At 29.4% G+C, this 27,038-nt stretch overlaps 1 protein-coding gene across 5 annotated transcripts in view; it reads left to right on the top strand.

Moving 5' to 3' along the window:
- Positions 1 to 3,959: 3,959 nt before the first annotated feature.
- Positions 3,960 to 27,038, top strand: part of LOC129960765 (flavin-containing monooxygenase 5-like) — a 48,665-nt gene continuing 25,586 nt past the window's right edge. The window contains exon 1 of one of the 5 annotated variants that reach the window (XM_056074390.1): positions 3,960 to 4,094. The gene's annotated coding sequence lies outside the window, so the exon portion shown is untranslated. Of the gene's footprint in view, positions 4,095 to 4,141; positions 4,262 to 9,355; positions 9,492 to 20,249; positions 20,403 to 27,038 lie in introns of those variants that run through there. The other 4 variants (XM_056074392.1, XM_056074387.1, XM_056074388.1 and 1 more) reach the window with 4 other exon arrangements.

Raw genomic sequence — 27,038 nt, forward strand, 5'->3', positions numbered from 1 at the left:
TTATTCTAGAATCTTGCCTGAATTAAAGCAGCTTTTAAAAAAATAGTTAACCTCTTTTCTCTCTCTTTATTTATTACGCACCGATTATTCCAAATTTCTTTTAATTTGCTCAAAGAATTTAAAATTATTTTCTAATTATGAAAAATGATATGCTTCTTTAAATTCGTAAAATGCACTAACTAAAAATTTTATTCTGAATTTCAAAGATTTAAACTAAAATTAAGAAACTTGAAATAAATGATGCGTTCAACATAAAAGGCGCACTTCTTTATTTTTTATTCGATTTTATGCAGTCTTTTTATAAAAACATTTTTAAATTAATTATTTTTATTTTTAAAACGCTTGAATTACTTCCATAATATGAGTTCATTTTTTTCATCTTTTCGCTGAATAATTTGGAATTTTATTTTTTAACTTGTATGCCATTTAAGAAAATTTTAAAGCAACTCGAATATTAGTTTGAAATAAACTGAAATGGAATGAATAAACTTAAATTCACAGTAAAATTTGTAATAAATGTTTATAGTTTGGTTTCCAAATGATACTTGATTTAGTATTATATTAATTTATTTACTAAGTTTATATAATCATTAAATTCTTTATTGTGATAATGGTTAAATTAAATAATTTCATATCGCATAGTTATTTATCATAAACAGCATTATCTATCAAGTTTTCATGGTTCTGTTTTTCAGTTATTTTTCCATCTCAGTTTATCTACAAAGTTTATATAATCGTTAACAGTTTATATAAGCTTTAGTCTTTATAGAAAACTTTCATAATAAATTAAATCTAGCCACCCCCGGGGACCAGTAATTCTTCCACCATATTAATAGAATCAATTTAGTAATGTCAACAAACCTTGATGGATCACATCTCATCACAGTGCTATTTTAAATTTTATTCGTTCAGTTAATATAGAGCGTTCTAATTCTTTAGTTATGTTTCCAATATTTCAATATTAATTCAGAAATAAAGGTCACAAAATCGGTTCAGTCGCTGAGACTGGAGGGCGAGAGGAAGGCAAGGGATCATTAGGTTCTATTAGGGGTCAAAAGTTTTCATATGAAATAAATAGTGGGGAAATCAGAGCCCGTGCTGTGGCTGGAGTAATCTTTCAATATTTCTCTCAGAGTAAATTTACAATGAAATAGTAATTTTGAGAATTCTATCAAAAATGGGAGGTGATAGTGGATAAGCGACTACTGATAACGTACCTGTTGGTCACGAGATTCATAAGAAGTAAAAATTGGCGAAATCAATCCAGTGTTGTGGCTTTATAATTCTGCCTATATTTAACCTTATAGGGAATTTATAATGAAGTATATTTTTGAGATTTTTATCAAGAATGGTTGGTGATATTGAAGAGGAATAGTGAACCACTGGTGACTTATCTAGGGTTCATAAACTTTTATATAAATAAAAATTGGCTTGACTAATCCTAAGGGTTGAACAAATAATTCTTTGGACTAAACAATTATTTTAAATATATATTTTTTATCCATTTTATACCCCCTGCGAAATTTCTTATTCGTAATTTTTATGATACAAATGAAATTTTAAAACCAATTTCCTTAAATTTTTAATCATCAACCAAGTTTACACGTTTTTGGAATTTTGATAAACGGACTTTTACAATTATTATATTCATTATTTTTCAATATTTTTGCTTCTATTCATGTCAAGTTATTATTTATTAGTAAAAAATTAAATATTAAAAAATAATTTAGGAACATTTTATATTCAAAAAATTCATTTCATCCAGATTAATTAATTAATTAATACCTTCCAGGATAATTAATTTATATTATCTATTCATTTTTCATTTGCTTATAGTTTATGCTACCATTTGCAAACATATTAATGTAATATGAGAGCAAGCGATGACATGTATGGATTATTAAAAATAAATTTATTTGGGGTTATATCCTTATTTATACATCACAAGAAAATCAATAACTGGATCAAAAATAAATAGTCTCTGCCCTTATTTTACAAACACTACAGCACATTCACACAAATAAATGGTCGAGAACCTCATTAAATGTGTCAGCGCAAGTTTTGCAATTGTTGGATACTGCCGAACATTTATCCAGGACGGGACCAATGATGTTGTTCCAAAACGCAATAGAATCTGGTTACATGATTATTCAATTAGCTTCTTCATTTGCTGATACTTGCAATTTCTTTCGGTATTCTTCAAAAGGATTTCAATTCCATTGGCTTTTGTTTTTTCGGAAAGTAACACCCAAATAAAATATGAAAAGGCCATTCCGGGGTTCATTATTAAGTTCTTGATTATTCAATTAGCTTCTTCATTTGCTGATACTTGCAATTTCTTTCGGTATTCTTCAAAAGGATTTCAATTCCATTGGCTTTTGTTTTTTCGGAAAGTAACACCCAAATAAAATATGAAAAGGCCATTCCGTGGTTCATTATTAAGTAATCAGCGGAGGCCCACAGATAGAAAACCGTTCGCTTAGTCCAGCAGTTTCAAGTAGAAGCCTTAAGATCCTAAGCAAAAATTCACCTGTTCCCGGCACTATGCCGATTGCTATTATAAGATGGCGGTTAATGGAGTACTTGAACTCAAAGGTTCTTCACCTCAAGACCTAACAATTCTGGGAGAGATTCTGCAGTTGCATGGTTGACTGAATTTTACAAAGAGAAATTTACAAAAACGGGGATGGTAAAATTACGAAAAAGGGGGGGGGGAGATAAAAAAAAAAGTAAAAGAGGAGAGAAAGAAAAAGTTTTACATAGCAATATTATCGGCAAAATCAGTCAGGATGAAGATGTCATATCAAGCTTTAACGAAGCAAATAGAGAGCCGGTGTGGCGTAGAAATTTGAAAAGAGTTGTCACTTTCTTCATTTAAATACAGTTTAAAATTATGAAGTCCATCTCACAATAACCATTCTTCTGTTTCAAAACAGAACGTTCGTATAATTAAACTAAAGGAAAATTCATCAAATTTCAATAAAATGGCAGAACACATATTTGAAAATCACAGGAAATCTCATTACAGCACAAATATATTTCGATTTAAAAAATGACAACGTTAAAAATTAAACAAGAAAATTCCATGATAAATTACTTCTAAGCAGAATGCAATAATTCAATTTTTTATCTAATACATTAAGTCATGGTATCTTGAATCATTTCTATTGATAGATAATAGTCGATGTGAAATACGAGTTTGCATTTTTTCTATTTAGAAACTAGCATTTATATTCGCTCTCTCTTTTGTTCTATCTTAGCTGAGATAAAATTCTCGTGTCATTACGTTTATTATGGCTGACACACTACTCAATTATGAAACTGTTACGAAAATATTCAATTGGAACAAACTGCGAAAATGTCCAAAATAACACGAAAAAAATACTGGATTTGTTTTTTACACAACATATTTTAAATTATATTTTCGATTAAAGAGATTTGTGCAATAGAATGGTTAGTTAATTTACATTTATATTGAAAAGGTAATTTGATCCTATATTTTTGAATGAAAATTAACAAAATTTCTTGGTAGTTCAGTTTTTTTCTGGGAGAAAGAAGATTTCAATGAACCTAGAAGGAACAAGTGCATAGATAATTTTGAATGATCACTGTAAGTATTCTTTTTTATTCATTAAAACCTCGGCGTCGACTAGTGAATAAGATTCATTACTTTCATCGAAATTTATCAAGTCGTTTTTACAGATAAAATTGATTAAAAACACTTTCATTTACGCATCATTACACTCCATGATAAAAATAGGGTATCTACTTGTTTACAATTATCAGCTTGCAATTAGATTAGATTCAACGTTTGGACCTGTAATTACTACTGAATAAGTATATTACGAATCGAGATTTTAACGAAAAACAAAAACTAATCGTTTTTTCCCTTTAACTGAGGAAAAGGAAGAAATCGGAAGTCTCCGTCGATTCGTAAATCGACAGAGTTGACCTGCTTTGTAGAAAAAAAGAAAAAATGTTAAAAATAGAAATTATTTTCTGACGCGACGGTGCGGAGAATTTTCTAAAGAATTTCTCTCAAACACATCTCGCCCGCCGTGAAGACTTCAAAACTGTCTGGCGGATATTCGTATGTAAGTAACTTCACACGTTTTACTAATTACAGCATATCCTGTTCTATGATTATTTTGGCTCATAAGTTGTTTTCGCTGTTAGTTTTGAAGTATAAAAACGTCAATTCCGTTTTAAAAATCACTTATTCTTCTTTGGATGAACTGAAACAAACAATGGCTGATTAGATGTATGTATGATTTTATATTCCATAAACTTTATAGAATTAATTCACTCGTTCTAAGTTATTCATATTTTTACATTTACTTGTATGTATTGTTGAAGAGTTCAAATTCTCTAAGCATCAACCCAGGAAGCTCTAGATTCCCCCAATTTTGGACGCTAAATGAGAGTTGAGGATAGAATAAATAATTAAATAGAGAAATTAATAAAATAAATGTAGAAATAATAAAATAGTTGATAATTTTTAAAAATTTCAAAAGAAAGCACAAATAGCTAAAAAAAGCATAAATAATATAATATGTAATAACAATTTTCCCTTTCACTTCAGGTTAATACATTCACATAAATCATATAACCAGTTAACTGTTTCGACCTCTTCGGAAAATGCATGTCTGAATCGTTATAAACATACATATATTATATAAATATAATAAATAATTAATTATAAATACAACAATTAATCAATTATTATATAAATATAATAATTGTCATTGAATAAACTCGTCATAATGCAAAATGTTGTACTTTTGTTTTTAATGACGAGTAATGTTGTAAATGTTTTTAATGTTGTAAATGTTTGACGAGTAATATTGTAAATGTTTTTAATGTTGTAAATGTTTTTCCATGACGAGTATACTCGTCAAAAGCAGTTAAATGGTTAAAATTTACCTGTATTAGAAGTTCAAGGTTCTTTTTCAAGGTTAAAATCAAAATTGCCCTCTTTTCTGTAATGTTCTGTTTGCTGATAAATGAAAAACGGGCAATTTGGAACTATTTAACACAGAATTAAGAATTGCGACTGTACCGGACATTTTGAGATGGTAATAAAAATTTACCCTAACACTTTTTTTCATTTAAAATTATCTTTTTTATCCAACTTTTTAAAAATAAAATCTAATTAATCTTTTTAATATGAGCTTTTAAGCAAAATTTTAGAAGGAATATTTAATTTTATATTGAATACATTCTGGATACTTTTTTTTCAATCCGGGACAAACAGTCATCCTTTTGGAGTCTGGAAATCCAAATTCAATGAATATGGAAAGCCAATGCAGTTTATATGTTATTTTACGCTCTTTTTATACACTTTTTTTTTGTCATTCAAATCGGCAGTTTGCAGAGAATTAAAGTAATACATAGGACAATGGTACAAAAGGCAGTCAAAAAAGGGAATATGTAATGATGCTGCGTCTTGTCTCGGAAAAAGTTGTCGTCTGTTATTTAAAAATATAGAATAATTAAAATTATTTTCAAAAATTTATTAAAGCAAGTCTTCTTAAAATTCTTTCTCTCATGATCCCATTTTGGTTACAAAATATTTAAGAAGGGCAATCACAGGATAATTAAATTTTACTTAGCGATTTTTAAAAAAGTAATTTAGTCACATGCTGCTTTTTTTTTTCAAAATTTTTATCAATTTTCATTTATTTCTATGTTTGTTTTAGATTATTTTTGATTGCTTATATTGAAAAAAATGTAAGGCCAATCGAAACCTGTATTTTCTCACTCCAAAATTAATGTTTGATCCCACTTTTGGTTGGAAACCATAAGTTTTAAGATACCCTGCTTAAAAAAAAGAAAAGAAAGTACTTTGAAATACGATGAGTTATGAAGCAATAAAAGTATCTAATAAAATAATGTAACTATATATTTAAAGTCGTGTTGACTCTATTTGTTTGATAATAATAAAAAAGAATACATAACTAAATTGTAAGAAGTTGCATCTCCTTTTGTACGTAATACTTCTATTTGATGACGAATCCATTAGGCATATTTTATGTTATAAGCACTATTTTACGTAATAATGATTACTTTTATGATTGTTTATCCTTAAGAAAAAGTTATTTCAAAATTTACAAAAGAAATAAAAGTGCGGGAAATTTGTTGAAAGGAAATTCATTGCTAGTCTATTTTCTTTGATAGAAAAAAATACCAAAGAAAGATTTTTAATTACATGGAAATCAAAAGAAAAAAAGTTTAATCGACAAGAGAATTTTTTTTAATCTTTTTTTTTTATCATTTTTTGTAATGATTCGAACAAATGTTAATTTATTTATTTATCTTAAGCACAATCATATTATTTCATATGTAATTGCTATTTCATTCAGTATTACGTATTTCCCAGCGTCATAAACAATTTTGCTATTATCTGTAAAATTAATAAATTCTTTGTTTATTCAACATTCGAATTCTTAAAGTACAATCATTTCACTAATATTACACAAATCGACTACGTAAAGCCTTGAGAAAAATAATCAAAGCCCTGACTTTTGAACATTATATCCAATTTTGAAGAAATGCATTAAATATCTCCGCATTTTTTCAAAAAGGGTCTGGTTTCTCTCCCCTAAACAGTACGCTTGTCACTTCATTACGTGTCACGTGTTGCTCAAGGTCATAAGCAGTTTTAAATATCTGTAGAATTAATAAATTCTTTGATTATTGATCATTCGAATTTTTAAAGAACAATAACTATAACAACATAAAAGGAATCGATTTCATAAAGCCTTGACAAAAGTAATCCATGCCGTACTTTTGAACATTCAATTTTAAATAAAAGTATTAAAAATCGTATTTTCAAAAAGTTCTACTCGTAGTTCCTCTCCCCGAAACAGTAAGTACGCTTGTCACGTATTGCTCATGGTCGTAAGCAGTTTCGCTAATATCTATGGAATTAATAAATTCTTTATTTAGTCACCATTCGAATTTTTTAAGTACAATGACTGTAACAACATAACATGATTCGATTTCGTAAAGCCTTGATAAAAGTAATGAGTCCCTTACTTTTGAACATTCAGTTTTTAAAAATAGTATAAAAAATCATATTTTCAAAAAGTTCTACTTCTCCTCCCCCAAACACAAAGCTTGTCACTTCATTGAGTATCACGTGTTGCTCAGGGTCATAAGAGTTTAATCTGTAGAATTAATAAATTCTTTGTTTATTCATCATTCTAATTTTTAAAGAAAAATAACTGTAACAACATAAAAGGAATCGATTTCATAAAGCCTTGATAAAAGTAATCCATGCCGTACTTTTGAACTTTCAGTTTTAAATAAAAGTATTACAAATTGTATTTTCAAAAAGTTCTCCTCATAGTTCCTCTCTCCGAAACAGTAAGTACGTTTGTCACTTCATTGCGTGTCACGTATTGCTGAGGTTCATAGGCAGTTTTGCTAATATCTGTAGAATTAATGAATTCTTTGTTTATTCACCATTCGAATTTTTAAAGTACAGTTACTGCGTCAACATAACACGGATCGACTTCATAAAGCCTTGATAAAAAGTAATCAATGCCTTACTTTTGAATACTAAATACAATTTTGAAGAAAAGCATCAAATAGCAGAAAGCATAAATTGTATTTTCAAAAAGTTTTGACTCCTCTCACCCAAAAGTACGGAATAAATAAACAAAAAGAAAAAAATTATTATCTGACTTTACACAATGTTATACAAAAAAAAAAAAAAAAAAAAAACTTACTAATTTGCTTTAAAAGTAAATATAAGGATATTTCCATCTCATGCATCGGTGATTTTTAATCTGGATTATTTGTACTTCCTTCGGGATATGTCTTAAGTATTACGTAATGCATTGTAAGAGTTCTGATTTTATTAATGCTCTTTGTCTATACGTTAACTTGTTGATAATACTGACAGATGTCATTTATTATTACCAATTTTATGACAAGATAATAAGAAAGAACATTTAAATCACGTGTAATTTTTTTTTATAGAATAGGGTTATATGTGTTTTAAAATATCTGGTTTGCTCTTTCCTAGGAAATAAATTATAAAACAAAGCAGTTTATTATGTAACTTCATACAATTGCAATGTTATACAAGACAAACGCATTATTATCACTTTCAAAAATGGATTTTAGAATATTTAAATTCCATACATATGTGATTTTCATTTTGCAATACGTGTACCTCTCTTCAGAACATTAACTAAATTGCATAAAACGTAACTTGAGCGTTTCCATTTCGTCGATGTTCTTTGTCCAGGCATTATCTCGGTGTTTTGTTTAAATTCCATTAATCGGGTCTTGGTTATTATCACTAATGCAGCTTATGAAAATAAAGGGCATACATTTATACGTTACACGATATGTTTTATTCTATCTATACAGTTTTATAAAACCTGTAAATCTTAGTCGTATGTATAAACCAGATATATAGAATATTTGATCAGATTTTCTGTATATTATCAGGAAGCACACCAAATGGAAAAAATTGAGAAAATATTTTATTAATAGAAAAAGTTATCTTATATTAAAATAATTTAGAAGAAAATTGTTTCCAATTTCCACTAGATATGTATTTTATTCCTAAGTTATACGCATGTTATAATTTTAATGTTTTCTTATCTTTCTAAGTTCGTGCCTGAATATTTAAATTGAATAGACTTTGTTTATACATTATCATAATTCGTTTGTAGCTTTAGATTTTTGCATGTGATGAAGAGAAATTCATTCAAATAATATATATAAAAAAAACATTTAAAAAATATATTGACAGATGTTGGATTGCCAAAATGGTAATACATCTTTGAAAACAGTGGCGTTCCGGGGTCTGTGACACCCTGGGCAAAATATTGTTTCTTTCCTTTCCTTGTCAAATTTGTCTTTTAAAAGTAAAATAATTAAATCAAGATTTTAAAAAAAGATCCAACATATATTTTAAATTGGGTTATTTAATTTCATTTTTTTTCAAAAGGCATAAAAACATGAAATGAAATGAATGTCTATATTTTCTTCCTTTGTTCTGTTAACATTTTGAAGGAATACAATAAAAGACAAAAAAGGTAAAAAATGAAAGAATTATATTAATTTTTTCCAACTGTCTTCCGTTTAAATCAAAAAGCAAAAACAAACTACAGAAACTTCCAATAAAAATGGCATGTTTGACATTTATTTCTAAATTGTTCGTAGACGGCCTTTACTCATGGGAAGAATTTTTTCCCCTCCCATGTCAAAATGTTTTTTGAACCCAAAGGCTTCATTCAAAAATAATTGCTGGAGCATAAAACGCCTGACACCAGAGGGCAGCACGTCGTTCTGAAAAAGAAAAGTGAAACTTTGCGCGAAGCATTTGTCATCGCGTCTTCGTTTGCTTCCTGAAAACTCGGTGCATTTGCCCTCTAGCAGCGTTCGCGTAGACTCAGAAAATTTTGAAAGGTATTTTTCCATTAGATGGATGACTGCGAGTGTCTGTGACCTGAAACATTTGGATCTTGTAGGTAAGCTTTTTTTTTTTTTACTCTCTAAAGGCAAAATCGAAACTTTCTTCACACTTTATGACCGTTGAAATGGTAAAGTGCGACCCGCTTCTCTGGCGTAAAAACTCGCGGAACATGTTTTCATTCAGCGAGGATTCTCAGTGATAACTTCAGCCTCCGTGTTTCGAATATACGATTGCCCAGGTGAGACCGAAACAGCTGATGTTGATTACTTTCTTGATAATTTTTAAAGTCATCACTCACAAATTTTTTTGAGAATTGTTTATATATCTAAAAACTGCTTAGTTTAGAAAAATGGAGCAACAGTTTTGAAATCGAGTTTCTTTTTTTCTTTATTTTTTTCCCCGTCAAGTTTTTCGTTTTCAATGCTTTTCAGATCTGTCATTGTGACTGCTGTCTCAAAAAGTTCGCCGTTTTATCGCATGGATCAGAATTTATTTTCTTAGTTAAGTTTTATTTATGTATGATTTTCTGGGGAAAAAATGGCCATGCCTTATTTTTTACATTTAGTCTTATTAAAATGTTTATGAAGTAGCGTTTTAGCCGTGCAATATATTATGTTTGTTATAAAAGTGAAATGCGTGAATCTTTGTTTTTCTGTATTCGTTAATTTAAAATATATGTTAAGCATTTAAAAAGTTTTTGTTTTATTTGAATCCCAGTTATCCGACTATTTATTATGATAGTTGCATGCAGATATTTTAAAATTAGATTTCTTGAAAACTTCTGTTTTATTTGTAAGTAAACTTCTGTTTATTCTATTGCCTATTGTTTTTATAATTATTTGAGAATCATTATGTTGGTTCTTAATTATTTCGTGAAATATTGAATTCTAAAAAATATCTTGTACAACGACCAAATTTCTTTATCGCATTATTTTTAATTTACTTAATAATAAGAAGTACTGTAATAATAAGAAGAAATCGAATGATTTTTTCAGGAAAGTTTATTGGTGGTAATTTTTTATACATTGTTTTTTTAGCATGAAATCAATTGTCATTCTATAATTTTAACTAATATCCAGGAATTTTATAATATCAATCATATAGTCTGCATTTGATCTATTACAACATTGAGAAATTTTAATTATTGTTTTATTACTTAAGCCAAATAAAGTTTCACTGATTTCAAAATGATAAAATTTATGCGGTAATAAAAACTGTGCTGAAGTAATAATATATATATATATATATATATATATATATATATATATATATATATATACTCGCGACTCTTTTTAAATCTAAACAAATATCGCGGATGTAATTTAATAAAACATTTAACAATTTTTTTTAAATGTTCTCTCTGTGTTTGCTTGCTTTTCCATTTCACTATTGCTTGAATTAAGCATTCACATTGTGGTAAGGTCGCTAGACCAGATATCCAGGTTTCGAGAGTGATGTCAAGTTAAACTATTCAAGTAAACTTGCATAGAGGTTCTTTACTGGGAATTAGGACACGCGCTCAGAGTTGTGGGACTGATTCCAAGTCTGAAATTTAACTTTCTTTCTAATGACGTAAATTTTAAATTATTTTTATAGACACTGCCACCCACGAATTCTTGCTTTTACAGTAAATTAACATTTCATTATATTTCTAATAAATTGCTGTTTAATCGTAAAATCGAAAGAGTTTGTCTTTGAAATAAATTAAATGGATATCTTTCCTGATTAATCTTGAGGAAAATATATCTATGGACCGTTGTTTAGAGAAATTAATTATTGATAACGATTATGATTTAAATTTAATTGCTAAATTTTAATCGCAAATTTCGGGGGGGGGGGGTTCTTTTTTACGAGCATGGAATTATTTCATTCTAGACTGGGGTGTGAAGATCAGATTTATTCTCTGATTTGAAAACTTCAAATGCAGTTTCTTGGTTAAAAGGCATTAGAAATTTGTGTCATGAAGTCAGCCATCAAGAATCCTGCTTGGGCGTGTTGTTGAAATTCTTGAAATCGCGTTTCGAATGCATGAACTGAAAAAAATTTTTATTGAATGATCAGGACTGATTTTTTTCCCTTGCAAAAAAGTAATGTAAACGAAGATTAAAATTAATTGTTTCTAGATTAAATAATGATAGATGACTAGGATAAAAAAAATTAGTTTTGAAGGCCATCTATAATTTTTAAAAGCAGTGTTATTTAATAAAGAAAGTTTGCATCTTTGATGTCCATCCTTATTCCAAGTGAAATGTTGAAAATCGCCTAGTTGGGCCTTCCTTAAAATTATGAATAGTTAAAAGCTGAAACCGGTTAGAATTGCTGAACATCCATTCCCATCTTTACCACCCGAAACTGCTTTAACCTCTCATTGTTTACTAGTGCTTGAAGAATATTAATTCGAATAACGCTGAATCAACCATTAAGGAATTATTTTAATATTGGACGCTAGATGTTCGATTAAGCTTTCGTTTCATCAACAAATCCAGTGTCAAAAGTCATTGGGTTTCTGATTAGATATTTTACGACGCATTGTTGATTATCATTTATTAGATAGTATGACCTAAATGCAGAATGACTCATTCATTGTATGTTCGATCGCGGTTGGAGTTCGTCACGTGAAATTCCTACAAATCTTGCGGTTGAAAGATTAGAAATCTTTCATAAACTGTTTAATATACAATGCAAGACCCAGTATTAACGCAACGTATGTTTCTCGCATCCTCAAGCTAATATTTTTTTTTTTTTTTATTTTTAGCCATTTTTATTACTCATCTGTTTTCATGTAAACATTTGTTTTGAATATTAGTATCAAACTGAGATTAGATTTTTTAAGAATGCAAGTAATTTGCAATTGTTTTATCAGTGGTTTAAACAAACTGAGTGAATGTTTTCGTGGTAGATTATGTCAAAACAGGATGATATAAATAAAAATAAAACAGGAGACTTCTAAACAAAGAGAAATTCGCAAATAACATGATTTCTCAAACACGTATGCTCATATATTAATTTTTAAAGCAATGCATTGAATATATCATTGAATAAAACATCATCTGAATTCCTCAGATGTAAAATTCCTTTCGTCGTAGAATTCCTTTTTTTCTAAATGACTTGTTAATGTATTTCTTGAGAACGAAATATTTTAAAACCATTAATGGACGAATTTGTTTAATTTGAAAACTGAGGATTAGTTTCATTTTCGTAACTGTTCTGTTAAAATGAGCATCGCTCAACTTATTTATTCTCTCTTCTCTTATTCTTATCAGAAGATTGTATTCTGTTGACTTTCGAAGTCGGCATCTGTCAGCCATGAATGACGTCGGAGGCGATGAGTCCTTTACCTTCCAACTGGTAGCATCTGCCCTGGCGTTGGAATAGAATTTAATATCAAATTTCTTTCTTACTGCAAATTTTTCTGTTCTATGCAGATTGAAATCTTATTTTTTCGCTCCAGTGGGTCAGTTATAATAAATAAACTACAGCGATTAAAATGCATGAATCAATTTTGTTATAATGATTAGAAAGAAGACATGATTTTTCTTATAATGATGATATAATGAAATTTTTCAAAAAATATAACGGTGGATCTGGAATTTTTGTCATCAGCTCGTAGAAATAAATTAGTAATTAAATAAAAGATCAGAAACTAAAAATGGGATATAGTTTGACTACGTTTAAAACAATTAAGTATTTTTTTTCTGTTCAGAAATATGAATTCGCTTTACTTACAAAATTTTGTCGTGTGTTTTACTTTTGTGTACTTTCCATACTTTTACTTTGCTTAACTCTGACCGAAATATTGCATCATTGTGTCTATTAAAGTGTATCTTTAAATAAGAGATATTTAAGGGATATTCCGGTTAGAGGGCTTTTAAGCATTAGCTTTCAGAATTTTCGAAAACGTGATATTCGATAAAAAAATATTCAATTCTTTTAAGTATCTCTTGGTATTTTCTCGAAACCTATTTATTACTTTTTCTTAATATACTTTTATCTCATCAGAATTAATAAATACTATTTGTATGATATTTAAATTTTTGTTTCGTCATTTAAAAAACGACAGTTTGTCAGAAAAGTGCTTATTGTAATTAATATAAAAACTAAAATATAAACTGCATTCCCTTCAGCCTGACTTAACCTCTACTTTTGCTTATGTATGCACTAAAACTATTCTTAAGCTGGTGTGGCTTAGAATTTCGGAGGCAAGACTAATTCAAGTGTCGTCCGTTCCATCTGGCCATGTTTCAAAATTATGAAGGCCATTTGAAAATATATCCTAAGTAATTTCAAAGGGAATATTAACCCCTATAACCGGAACTTCCTCATATAATTGTTTACTAGAAACAGCCGCCATAACTACAGTTATTCCAGGAAACCATAATATTTTTCCTTAGTAAGAGGAGTCATACTGTTCAATCAACTGAATTGAATAATTCAGAACACACACAATTTGAGTAAAATATATGTTTGAGAAGAAATGCTGTATATTATTTGGACTAAAATGTCTTCATCGTCTGATTAAACTGGATCTACTTAGTTATCATAATGACCGATATTCTGATTAGAAGATACTTAGTTATCATAATGACCGATATTCTGATTAGAAGATAGTTGAATCTTAAGCAAACTTGTCCAGAAAGATATCAGATACTGGTATCCCCTTCTCGTATCTTCCTACAAGCAGGTAATGTTTGCATCGTCACAGTTGCGTATTATGGCAAGAGAAAAATGTCATAAAACTTAACTGCAAAAGAAGTATATGAAACTTAAAATATTAAGCTTAATTGTAGAGTTTTTTTTGCCTGGGGCTTCTCGAGGAGGAGAAAACTGAAAAGCAAAATCAGCCGCCTTTCAGTAATTGAGGGTGTGGGATGACTACTTAATTTTTTACAAGTGGACTAAGAAATTAGTGTTATAACGCAAGTAGAATATTCTTGTTGGTTTGCTTTACTTTTTGCTTTTTATCCGTGAAAATAATCATCACTGATATATAAAAATGTCGGATGTCCGATTTTCCATAAGTTTTTTTGTTGCAAAACACTTGTATCGAGTAATTACATCTGCTCTCAATTTGACATATGATTGCTGTGTGTTGTAACAAAATGCCTTAAGCTAGAGATTCACTTGTAATATCAAAATTTCGTATGTTTTTTCCATTCTTTTTTTCGACATATGATATGTAACAGATTAAATTAAGCTGTAATTTAATTAGAATGTGAATCTTGGTACTCTTTGATTCTCGAATTGTGGTACTTTTTTTCACTCAACTCCCAATATCAGGCTAAGACCAATGTCAAATAAAGACCACTCTCTGCTTTGTTATTAAATAAAAAATGGCATTGTCAATAAAAGAATGTGAAGGATTAGTTTCAACTAGCAAACAAAAGAAACTTGCAACAATTGCGACCTGAATAACATGTGAATATTCAAGAAAATCCATCATTATTTTTCTATTGAAAAATGCAACAGCCGGGATTCTGTAGAACAGACGTAAAATCCAGGTTTAGTTAACGCTTTCAGTGTAAAAAAAAAAAATTGCAAGAATGATATTAGAAGAAAAAAAACTATCGAAGTTCCCTTTAGCTTCATTTCCTGAAAACGAAATAACAGATGTTAGCTAAATTCGGAAATTGGGTATTTTTAACTACTGGTGATAGATAAGATTTGAATGTTTGTAGATCAATCAATGATTTATAACTGTTGCAGTAGAATTCCATAGTAAAATTAGTCAAGTGTCTTGAATCTTAATTTGATCTATGGCGTCATATAGTATATGAACTTTGACAATGAGCACATTCGGTTTAATAAGGAATGCCCAAATCTATATAACCTTCAACTTCCTGTGATAATCGTATCCGCGTAATTTGCTTTAATCCCAAGTAATAGAGTTTGACGTCCATCTGTTTGATTGAAGCGGATGACGAAAAGATCATATCTCGATCTTTCTATCACTCGCCAAGAGATGACGGAAATGATAGAAAGGATGTGTGAAATATAATTCAAGACGAGAAAGAATAGAAAGTGCAGCCATATTCTGCGTTTTTGACTACATTCAATCTTATTTTGGATGCACTATTTCATGGTGAACATTCATTCAGCTTAATTGATTTATAAATTGAAAATCAGATTGTAAACATTGATCTCGGTAATTTGGTTTTATAGTTTTTATTATGAAAGGTTCGTATTTCAAGTGTCTTTTGCACTTAATTGTTAAATGCTAATTTTTTAAGTATAATTTTTGGATATTAAATCTGATCGTGTGGTAATAATCTGACCTTTTTTTTTGTTTTTTATTACAAAAATTTACAAAGTGAAAGGTGCTTCAGATGCTAGACTAATTCTCAGAATTTCGAGATTTATCTCTAACAATTTATAAAATTTAACTGTGAAATCGATTATTAACTTTCAAAAATCAAACAGACTTATAACTGTAGGTCTACTTAGGTTTAAACATTTGACCTGTGCTTTTAAAATATATTTTTTGTATTTCCCTATTATTAATCTAAATTGAGACATGCCCACATCATTATATTTTAAAAGAAAAGATCTAAAACTAATTTATGAGCATAAATACATGGAATACATGGAAAATGATCAGTTAGCATACCTTTGTTGTTCGCGTGGGGAAAAATGAGAGAAAACAAACATTCTGAAAGTTTATTCGCTGTGCCTTACTAGCGAATGTCTCTATAAATGGGAATTGAGAAAATTAAGTCAATTACATCAAGGATATGTCAGGTATTTGGATTTCTACAAATTCCGTCTATTCTGACGTGAATTTCCTGACGTTGAAGTGGTGGGGAAGTTCACAGTGCGATATCGACTGAAAGGTTGTATTCATCATCTGACCACGCCTCACTATAGCAAAGTCCATCACCATTATGCATTCGAAAGTAGATGGTGACCTAGTAATCAAAAAATAACAGTTTAGCACATATTGCCAATGTTATACCAAAATGTCACGTCAAATTTTATGCTTAGGAAAATATATTCACAAATTATATACTAAACATTTTATACACAGGAGACACTATATAGTTTAATTGCATCTGCTCTGAAACAGTTCTATGTGATTTTTGTATGTTGTTCTAAAATGCCTATTCCAGCTGTTACATCAAAGTTTCGTATATTTTGATTTGTGGGTTTTCAATATGAAAGCAATGATATGCAAATTTTTGACCTCATTTGAAAATTCCAAGGTCCATCTTCCGTATCGAGTGGTGCAGCTGTCGTTTGGTACCTCGAAACCTTAAAACCTGAACTCAGATGGATATATTTAAGTGAAAAACTGAGGTATTGGATGCTTCTCTGTTAACAATGTATAATAAATAATGAAAGTTCACTATAAGACAAAATATCCAATTCTTATTACATCAGTACCACTGAATAAAAAAAATTCATTATAATTGATTTTTAAGTTTTATTTACAGATTTTTTGTGCCTTTTGATCCGTTGTTTTAAGACTAGCAGATGTTGTGAGATAAAAAGGGGAAATATCTTCCATATTGATCTCTCCTGCTACGCATTCTATCGAACTAATGACTTTTAATTGATACTTATTTTTTCAGCTGCTTGTTCTTTTTACGCCACGTAATAAAAAAAAATCGGATCACTTTGAATCCATTTGATAACTAACATCTATAAATATCAGCATCCTAATATGTAGACTGATTCAAGGCCTCGATGTCATTAACAGTCAAAGTAAAAACTCGACTTTGATAAGAATAAATCGGAAGTAGTTATTGCGCCAAAGCAAACTTGAAAACATACACGTGTTAAACGGTGCTCAAAAACATATCAAAAGAAACCGTAATATCACATTGTTCACATAGCAAACTTGAAATCCGCGACCTTCTCATTTTATTACTTGAACTTCGTTACATTTTTGTGCAGTTGTAATCCGCGTTAGTCATCTTGTGAGTTATAATCATTCGACAAGGACTTCTCTTTTTTTCTTAGATTAAACATTTTCCGTTTAAATGTTTCACTCAACTTCTATACCAGCGAACCACTTTATATGTATAAATGTCTCTTGGTATTTTTTTTACTGAAAGAAAATTTTCTTGTTGATGTTTCTTTTATATACTAAATATGTCGATGCACAGTCGTTTAGAACAAAATTCTTGCCTTTGTGTTAGAAGGTCGTAGCTTCGAGGCCCAGTTTAATCGCAGATCCGACATGAATTCTAGTCTGGTGTACTTTATATCCATCCGGGTCATATATTTTTAGAATGGCGAGTCATAGAAGTTTGGCGGGGGTGGGGTGGTAAGAAGGAAGCGGTGACTATTCAAGTGACTTTTTTTATATATATAAAAAATATATATGTCGCCAGATAACCAGTGCGTTAAGAAGCTTCAAAACGAAATGTTAATTATATAAACAGCTTAATTGTTTAAAAATCGATTCTATGTAGTATTTAGTAATTCTTGTTATAATTTATTTTGGTGTTCCAATCTGAATACATTTTGAATATCTTTATCAGTATCGATCACTCCCGAATATTGTTAAATTACAATATTGTTGATATACAGCATCTGATGCTCCACTATAGTCAGATGAGCCTAATAAAATAAAATTTACCATAAAATTGGTTATTATTACAGAAACTGCAAAATTGAGATTTCGCATTGCTCGATATTTTTAAGTATAAAGTCAGTTTTTAGATAATTTTCCTCCCATATTATTTTCACTGTAAAATCTTTTTAATGCAAATTTCTTTATCTGTTCATTAAAAAACATTCAGAATTATTTAATGAAATGTCGATTTTTTAATTATGGAAAAAGAATAGAATTGCCTGTTATTTTTTTAAGTCTTCCACGATAAACAATGCAACCTGGAAATTGTTTTCGACATTACAGGCAGTTACAAAAAATATTTTGTTAATGTAATTGCTGCAGTCGTCGCTTGGAATGCGAGCGAGTGTTTTTTTGCATTAAATGAATACGTATTTTTCCTTGTTTTCATTTCGGAAAGAGGTGTTAGGACGTAATTCTGAGCATTCCATGAGAAATTGTCATGATATTGCTTCATCGAGTAGTTTAATTTCGTTAAGCAAACCATATACACTGTCTTTTGAAAAAGAAAATCGTAAATTGCATTTAAATATGTTTGTTACTTTTATGAAAATGTTCACTTGTTTTCTACATACTTAAATTTTCCTATCGTAGCTAATGATTCAAAACATTTCATTAATTCCGTTAAACGTTTTTACTTACCTTCAAATGGTTCATGTTTGTAATAAAGCGAATATTTAATCGAGTTTTCATTCAGTTTCTAATATACTTAAGTTCTGAAATTTAGCGCAGCAATTAGTCACCGATGGCGGAAGCATATTTTAACAATTTTAGGACCCTTAATTTTCAATTAGCATATTAATTTAATTTAAAATATATTTCACAAAGAGTTGGTGCCATTTATAAACAATGAAATATCCCTTTAAAATTCCATTGTATCTGTAATCATGAATTTTGGAATAGATTAAAGACAAGAAAATAATAAAAATTAAAAAGGTCTTAAATACCGTTTTATTAGTTGAGTAAGAGGGAGAATATTTTTTGATAATCAAGCAATATAAATAAAGGCATGATGCAATCATAAGAAATTTTTAGACATTCATTGAAAGTTTAAATATATTATTGTGATTAAAATTCTAATTTACTTAAGAGTACTTCTATTAGAATTTCATAATTTTGTTTTGGCCTCCAAGTTTTTGATACAATTTCAATGCGAAATTAAGATATTATTAAAAATATAAGAAATAAAAAATTGTGAATAGGAATATTGCTAATCTAAGATGAAATATTGATTATTTCAATAGAATATTAAATATATAGATTATGTACAAATTAGAAAAAATTTTCTTAAAAATTGCGAATATTAATAGAAAGTAATTTTCTTTACTATAAAATTTTTATATGAATGCTTAGAATATGGATGTAAACATAAAACTGAAGGTGTTTGCGTGATGGTGTGCGTACAACGTTACATCGTCAGCCTGGCCGCGTTCGATTCCAAGATACGGCTTGTATGATTTACACCGTTTCTTATGCCACTATGTAGATTAAAGACCAGACAACTTGAAATACTTTTTTTAAATGCTTTTATGAATGCATTGAAAAAGGGAAAATAATTTTGAGGTCAAAACAGAAATCGTGAGGCATAGAAAAAAATAAGTCATACAGGCACAATGAATTCAAATTAATGGAATGAAGAAACGAAAAAATCCTAAATCCCCATTATATTAAAATTTTAAATACGAGATGAATGTGATTACGATTTCCGTTTACTTAAAGCAGAACAATTTACCTTTTTAATGTATTAATAATAGCATTTTGTTAAAAGAAGATTTTTTTATTTATTATATTAATTCTAATGGTAAATTTCCCCATCAAATATATTCAAATTTATGGAATTCGCATGTGTTTCAGACCACCAAAAATAACCTGTTATTTACTGATAAAAAATAAAACAGTAATCAAATTTTTAATGTTATAGTTTCCTTTTGAAGGAGAAGGATTTGAAGCACCGAGCTTAAAATGTTTTCAGTTATTATTGGATCTTTTTGTAAGCTTTTTAGCTGTTGACGGATTTACAGCTCGGAATGGATTCCATTTGTCATTGCTATTTTGGGAGAATCCTTGTTCGCACTCACTACTATTAAACGCGGTGTCGTCACACTGATTTGCTGTTAATCGCCTTTGTGACGAACCATTTGCGAAACTGTTCATCTGACTCATTTAGGTACATTATATCCTCAGTTACATTGAAAACAGACGCTGAATATTTTACTTTCGCTGTTTTTCAGGATCATATTTTGCTTTAGTAAGCCGAATTCCTTTTTAACACTCTTAATCCTCGTGTCAAATACTGAAAAGCTATTGTTGTTTTTGTTGTCCCAAGGGCTTGTCAAAGGTTGAAACTGCTAGTCGGGCGAGGCTTATTAATTGTGATCCGAAACCAAAGCGGAGGTGAGTAGATGAATTTTGAATAAAATTTTTTGAAGGAACTCGCTTCTGTTTAATAGACAAAATACTTAAAAAAAACTTTTCGATTAGAAACATAAAATTGAATTAACGAATAAAAAAGGAGGAATTTTGGAATATAGAAATATTCTGTGCATATAACTATGATTGATAAACTTTTTTTTTCCGCTGAAAGATACAAAGTTTTGTCTTGTGATAAAAATGTATCATAGTTCGATCTAAAAAAGAAATGGAAACCCTAAAATCAGTTGTTTGTATACTTTGTATACTTTTTGAGTGCTACACCATGAAAAACAAAAGTTATAAATATTATATATTTAAATATGTAAGTTTAACTATATAGTAATTATTTTTTATTCATCACAATATGATACGTGACATTGGTTAATTTTATCTTTTTTAAAATGGCTATTAGTTTAAAATTTCTTTTTACTGCAGATAGTAGTAATTTATATAATTTTACTGTTACGTGAACTATATGCAGAAAATACCACTGTAATTTTTTTTTATCAAGAACTACTTTTGTTAATTATTAAACGAAATAAAAATCAATTGTAATATCTTTCTCAGAAACGTTTTATGGGTTTATGTAAAGTGAACAGTTCTGCGTATCTGCTCACGTGTTAAATATTATGTACTTTAAAAAACAATTGAATAGTTCATCTTTCGACCTTTTCATATAAATTTACTGCGTTTTGAGTTCGTCGTATAATATAAAAAAATTTGAAGGCGTATTTTGAAAAAAGTACATCTTTCCGTGGACTGATTTCATTCAAAATTTGGTGACAAATTTGCAATTTTTATCACTAGGACTCCATAACTTTTCTTTTTTAAACGCTTTTTCTTAAATTCCTTTTAGGAATTTATAGAATGGAATTTTGTAATTGCTTTTTCCTGAATTTTAATTTTCTAAATTCTGAAATTTTATACATATTTTAGTTCCTGGTGGCAACTGAATATTTTCATTACATATCCTATAGCTATCAATTAATGTATTAATTTAGCAAAAATTATTCCATATAAGTGGCTCTGTTTAAAAATTTGAGAAACATTAATTATTATAATAGAAGAATTTTAAGTTAATTGGATTCCCAATAACATTTATAATTTATTATAATTTTCATATAAGGAATGTTTGGATTTTTTTTACCTGTATTTTTATTGTAGCTTTATGGCCTTCTATTGTTTTCTGCTTCTCACGCTTTTACGATTTTTGTTGTGACCTCCAGATTTTAGGTGAAAAGATTAAATTTCCTTTTTAATACTCTGATAAAAGCGTTTCTCAAAAATGTTTGTTCTACTTATTATTGAATTATTGTAGACAAACGAATTCTAAAAGTTTCTAATTCTTTGTGAGGTTTATAATATAGAGGTTTATTAAAATCATGTCATTTTTTTAACATTTGCAATGTTTTCTCTTTGAGTACTTTGAAAGGAAGTATTCGAGAAGCTTCACAAAGCACAGTTTTCAAGCATCACTTTATAGGTCACCCATTTAATCGTGTGATGGGTATCAAAATTTATCTAAGTTCTCATTTGAATTTAAAATTTAATGCTTCAAAATACATATTACGAAATCTGTTAAATGCACATTGTATTTTTACAGCTTTCACAGATTTTAAATGATTTCTCACTGAAGAATTCACATCTTTCCAGTGATTATACCCAGCACGATTTTAAAATATTGTGTAAGACCATGAACAGGAAATACTTTTAAGTTTAAAAAAATTAACACTTTTCCGTTCTTTCTAGCAATAGCATAAACAGCAGCATAAGTCTATCCGAAACTTTCTCGCATACTTCCAAGAAAAGATACCCCCCCCCCCGTATAAAATCATGAACAAAACCGTGCCCGCCACGATACCCCACAAGTGAGATTTGTGCTTCATAAATTGTGAAGAAATATCGAGTATGCATTTTAAACGCCTTTTTTCCTGCTAGATTGCAATCGAAATTTACCACTGAACTACAATTATAGTTAAAAAATCACATACCAAATTTCATTTATCCAATTTACAATGTTTTGTATTGTTTAGTATACTAGAAAATAAAAAACAGATTTTGGATACTGCATTTCCTATAAACGGTCTTAGAAGGTGCTAGTATTGAATTATTCAACAAATTATCATATCGCGCCGATTAAAAAGAGTATGTCATAAATTAAAGTCACTTTTAGTAAAAATTGTTTCAAATAATCAACATCTGAAGAATCATTCTCCTCGGCATTTCATTCAGAAGTTTGAAGAATCTCGTACTTTCGTCTTTCGACATCTGAACCCTTGCAAAACTCCTGTGACGTAAAAGCTTTTTTATTGCAAGATACTACGAACAGAATATAAAAATCGATCACCGCATTTTAAAACGGGATTTAAAGGGCCTCTCAAAAAGTCCAGCTTCTGTTACCAGAGAACAAAGCGCCTTTAAATACGTCAAAGAAAGCTTATAACAAAGTGGCGAAAGACTTTAAACTAAAATCCTGTTACTACTGATGTGTGCCATACGCGAAGCATCTTGTTAAGTCTGTGTCCGGTGATTAATCTGTTAATGTATGTCATAGTTAATCCTGTTACTCAGCTTTGCATATATTCTCATTTAATTTCTCTTAACTAAATGAATCAGCTTCACGTGAAGGAGAAGGAGTTCATCGTCCTTTGTACAAGAGACAGGCCTCTTAAATTTAACTTTTTTTTCTTTTTTTTTTCTGAAAACAGGTTTATGTACATAAGATTCGATGACCACAGACGTATAGATTTACCAAATGGGGTCATCTAATATTTAACGCTTTATTTATCTTATTAACATAGTTACTTTATAATGCGGTAGTATCATTTTTTGACAGGGAGGGTGGCTGACAGTTCTTGGATATCCGGGTTGGATCTATTTATCAGAATATGGTTTATTGTAGGAATAAATTTGTTACTTTGTACTGATAAGAGTTTATTAGATGGTTCTGATAATTTACTGTACATTAATTTAGATATTCAAATATTTTGCTGTTTGCTTTTTGAAATTGTTACAGAGCAAAAAATATTTGAGTACATTGAAAAAGTAGACCAGCGTCTAATTAAATAACTAAAACAAGTTTAGATTTGAAATAATTATTGTATAGAATAGTTTTTAATTTTTCTAAAGATTTTTTTTTTAATATTTGCTATTAATAATTTCATATTTAAACTTAAGGAAATGTTTACTTTCCAAAAAAAATGTAATCTCAAATGCATGTATTTCGTAGATCAGTTTGGGTATGTTGTATTGATTTATCGCGTGTTTCAGTCGATTTTACTATTATAAAAAAGGACCTAATGAAGTTTTAAAAGTATGTCAAATCTTATTTCAAAATTCATCTTTGAAAAACCTGAAACTGGTAGAAAAAGAGCCCAAACAATTTTTAAAATAATTTTCTTTAAATTTTTTTGAATAACTGGTTTTTGTATAAGGGTTCTTGCTTTAACTAAAATATTTTTTTTCTTTAGAAACCACATGTGGGGTTTTATTTCCATGATTTCACACCTTTCCTGGGCTCTGTCCCTTTTTCCTCTAAAGATAACTGCCCCCCTCCCCCCCGTCTCAATAGAGCAAATGCAGTGATAGAATTAAGAGTACAAAGTGATTCAACCTCTTTATTTACTCTTACATAATAACTTTCGTATTGTTTAGCAAGCTGCTTTGCGCTCTGAAAATAAGACAGACTATTCAAATATGCTAAAAAAAGTAAATAGTTGGAATGCAAGAAATAATTTGAGCTTTCTGTATTTGCACTGGTAGCCGTCTCTGCTGAAGTCGTGAAAACAAAATGGGTCGTTAATTCCATTTATCTAGCGAGTTTTTTTTTTGTACTGTGGCATGATAGTTATCTACGGTATCAAGCTTTGAAGTAAGAAATTTTACAACGCAATGAAAATGTGTTGAAAATAAAACGATACTGTTGATTGATTTACGATTAAAGTTTAATGCAAACGAAAGTAGAAAAATGCACTTTTACTTTTTTCTATACGAAGTTAGCGAAAAGGAAGTATTGTAATAGTTAATAAAGAAAATTCAAGCTTAAGTTTTTGACGAATTTCCATGTTTCAGATCTCTCCGACTCCGATGAACATTTTAGAAATTATGTCTTTGAACACGATAACCAAAAAAACCTTGAGCTAGAAGGATGAAATTTGGTATGTAGTCTATGCTCACAAACTTGTAGATGTCTATAAAATTTTGCACGAAATCTAGTCACAGGAAATGTGTCTCTGAAAGCTAGTGAACGCGATAATTATAAAACATAAAATGCTAGATGGGTGGCATTTGTCACCTATTTAAAATGTAGATATGTACTAAATTTTAAACCAAATCCGTCAGTCGATTGACTGTTTGTCTGTCTGTACATCGGCTTGCATGTAAGCACGTTAACTCAAAAGTGCAAGACTTAGGCAATGGGCTTGTATTGAAATTCAGAAAATCTGACCGCTTCATTTAAAGCCATAAAACTCTTGCAAGCTAAACAGTATTCGTCGGTTATATTTTTTATTTTTGTTTTTTCAATAAGGTTCGAAGATTAAATTTTGACGCACAATTTAATACTATTTTAAATGGGTTTATCTTGACATTAATATCTTTTGTTGTCATATATAGGCTACTAGTAAAATCAAGTTTTGATATTCCAGTTCGAATTCTCAAAACAGTTTAGGCAATGTAGAAGAAACTTTTTGCATAACAGACATCAAATATTGTGGAATATTTCAATTAAGAAATTACTCTGTATGTAATATATATATCTATCGGTTTAAAAACAAATCCAAATCTGTTTCTAGACTTCTATCAATAATAAAATATAGCTCTTATTGATTAAGTTAGCTGGTTGAATTGTGTTATTATTACTTTGCAGTAATTTGAAGGTAAAGATATATTTCAGCAGTATTTTGTAGTAAAAATTAATGCTCATTTTGAAGTGTGTGTGTGTTTTTAACAAATTTGCTAATGTCAGTTACGGTACATATATCTCCATCAGTTTTGCATTCCGGCCTATTAGTTTCTAACGCTTCAGAGTTTTAGAAAAGGAGAAAGCTTTGTTTTCACTCATTCACAAATTCTATTAGTAGTTGAGGTTTATCCGCTTTCTATTCCTGCTATCTCAGCTTCTGCATTCATGAATTGATAATTGCCCATCTAATTAATAAGTGCTGTATAAGGGCTCAAATAACTGGTGACGGGTTTGGCAAATAATGCATCCAACTGAAAACAAATCCATTAAAATTGACCACTGAATTTTCTCGGTATAAATCTAATCGTCTTCATTTAAATTAAAGGCTGTCATTATTTGTGAAGCTTCGTATTTCAATGAAGTAATTCAGCCTTTATTTGCCGAGAAAAAAACGGATGCAAAATTTCCAAATATATTAAGTTATCGATGCTGCTTTTCAAAACAATAAATAAAATTACACTGAAAGTTGAATGCAGAGATAAAATTTGCAACATAAATTTACTGATCGATGTTATCTTTAAAATAATTTCAACAATAAAATAAAAATAAGCATCCTGAATCTGTTTTTCAAACATGTGCATATGCTGATGTAGATTAGTTGATAGACGTTCCGTTTAAAAATTTGCGTGAAGAGTGTTTGGGGATGGATCTTGCTGCGGTGAATCGTAGTCATATGGTAATGAAGTAACCTTAGTTGGCGCGTCCTTTTTTTTTAACTTAAACATAAGAAAGATGTATAATATATACTAGGCTCGTATATATGGCGTATTTTTAGTGCCACCATATCTTGAACCTGCGACCTACCGAAGACAAACTGTGCCATCCACTGCCGTGGCCCTACTTTGAGAGTACATCCATCATCAGAATGTTGTATTACCATATTTATGTCGAAAACATGATGAATGCCATAGATTATTTAAGCGAAGTCAAGAAAAATATATGAAAATAAGGAACTTAATCTAGGCAAATAACTGCTTACTATAAGCTTGAATTTTGGTTTGTTGAATTCGAAAAATTTATAATCTGAGAAATTTAATCCTGAGTTATACCTAATTAAAAACACCTAAAAAACATATTTAAAAATACTGTAATATGTAGCTGCATATTTCATTTTGAAACTTTATTTTTTGCTTTTATTTGGATTTCTGATACCATGTTGGTTTTCATTCTGAATACTTGCATCAAAACTAAATTATATGCGATATTTTATTTAGAATTTTCAACATCCTTTTCTGGTGTGCGTGAGGATTATTCTATTTTAGAATACAGCTACTTGATTGTCTTCGTATTGCGGTTGTTCTCTTAAATTTTCTTTGGTTTGAAACAAAAGTCTTGTTAGTCTATTGTCACGCACTAAAATCACGACTTACTCAAGCGTTCAACTAAAAATGCCGCCTTAAGATTTAGAGTGGAATAAATAAAACCTTAATTCTTTCAAACAAGATTTTAGAAACAGTTGCATAAATATTCATTTAGTATTATTGAGCTACCAAAACAAAAGCTGTGAATCAAGTTTTGAACATGCATCTGTCGAGGTACTCATGCTTGAAAGTGTGTTTAATCCTCCTTTGTCCAAATTATTGCTTCAAGCAGAAAAAAAATTCTACGTCATCTATTTCTCTCGCATAAGGTGCATGTATTGATTTGTCGGATTA

The sequence above is a fragment of the Argiope bruennichi genome, chromosome X2, assembly GCF_947563725.1.
Source record: "Argiope bruennichi chromosome X2, qqArgBrue1.1, whole genome shotgun sequence".
Lineage (NCBI taxonomy): Eukaryota > Metazoa > Arthropoda > Arachnida > Araneae > Araneidae > Argiope > Argiope bruennichi.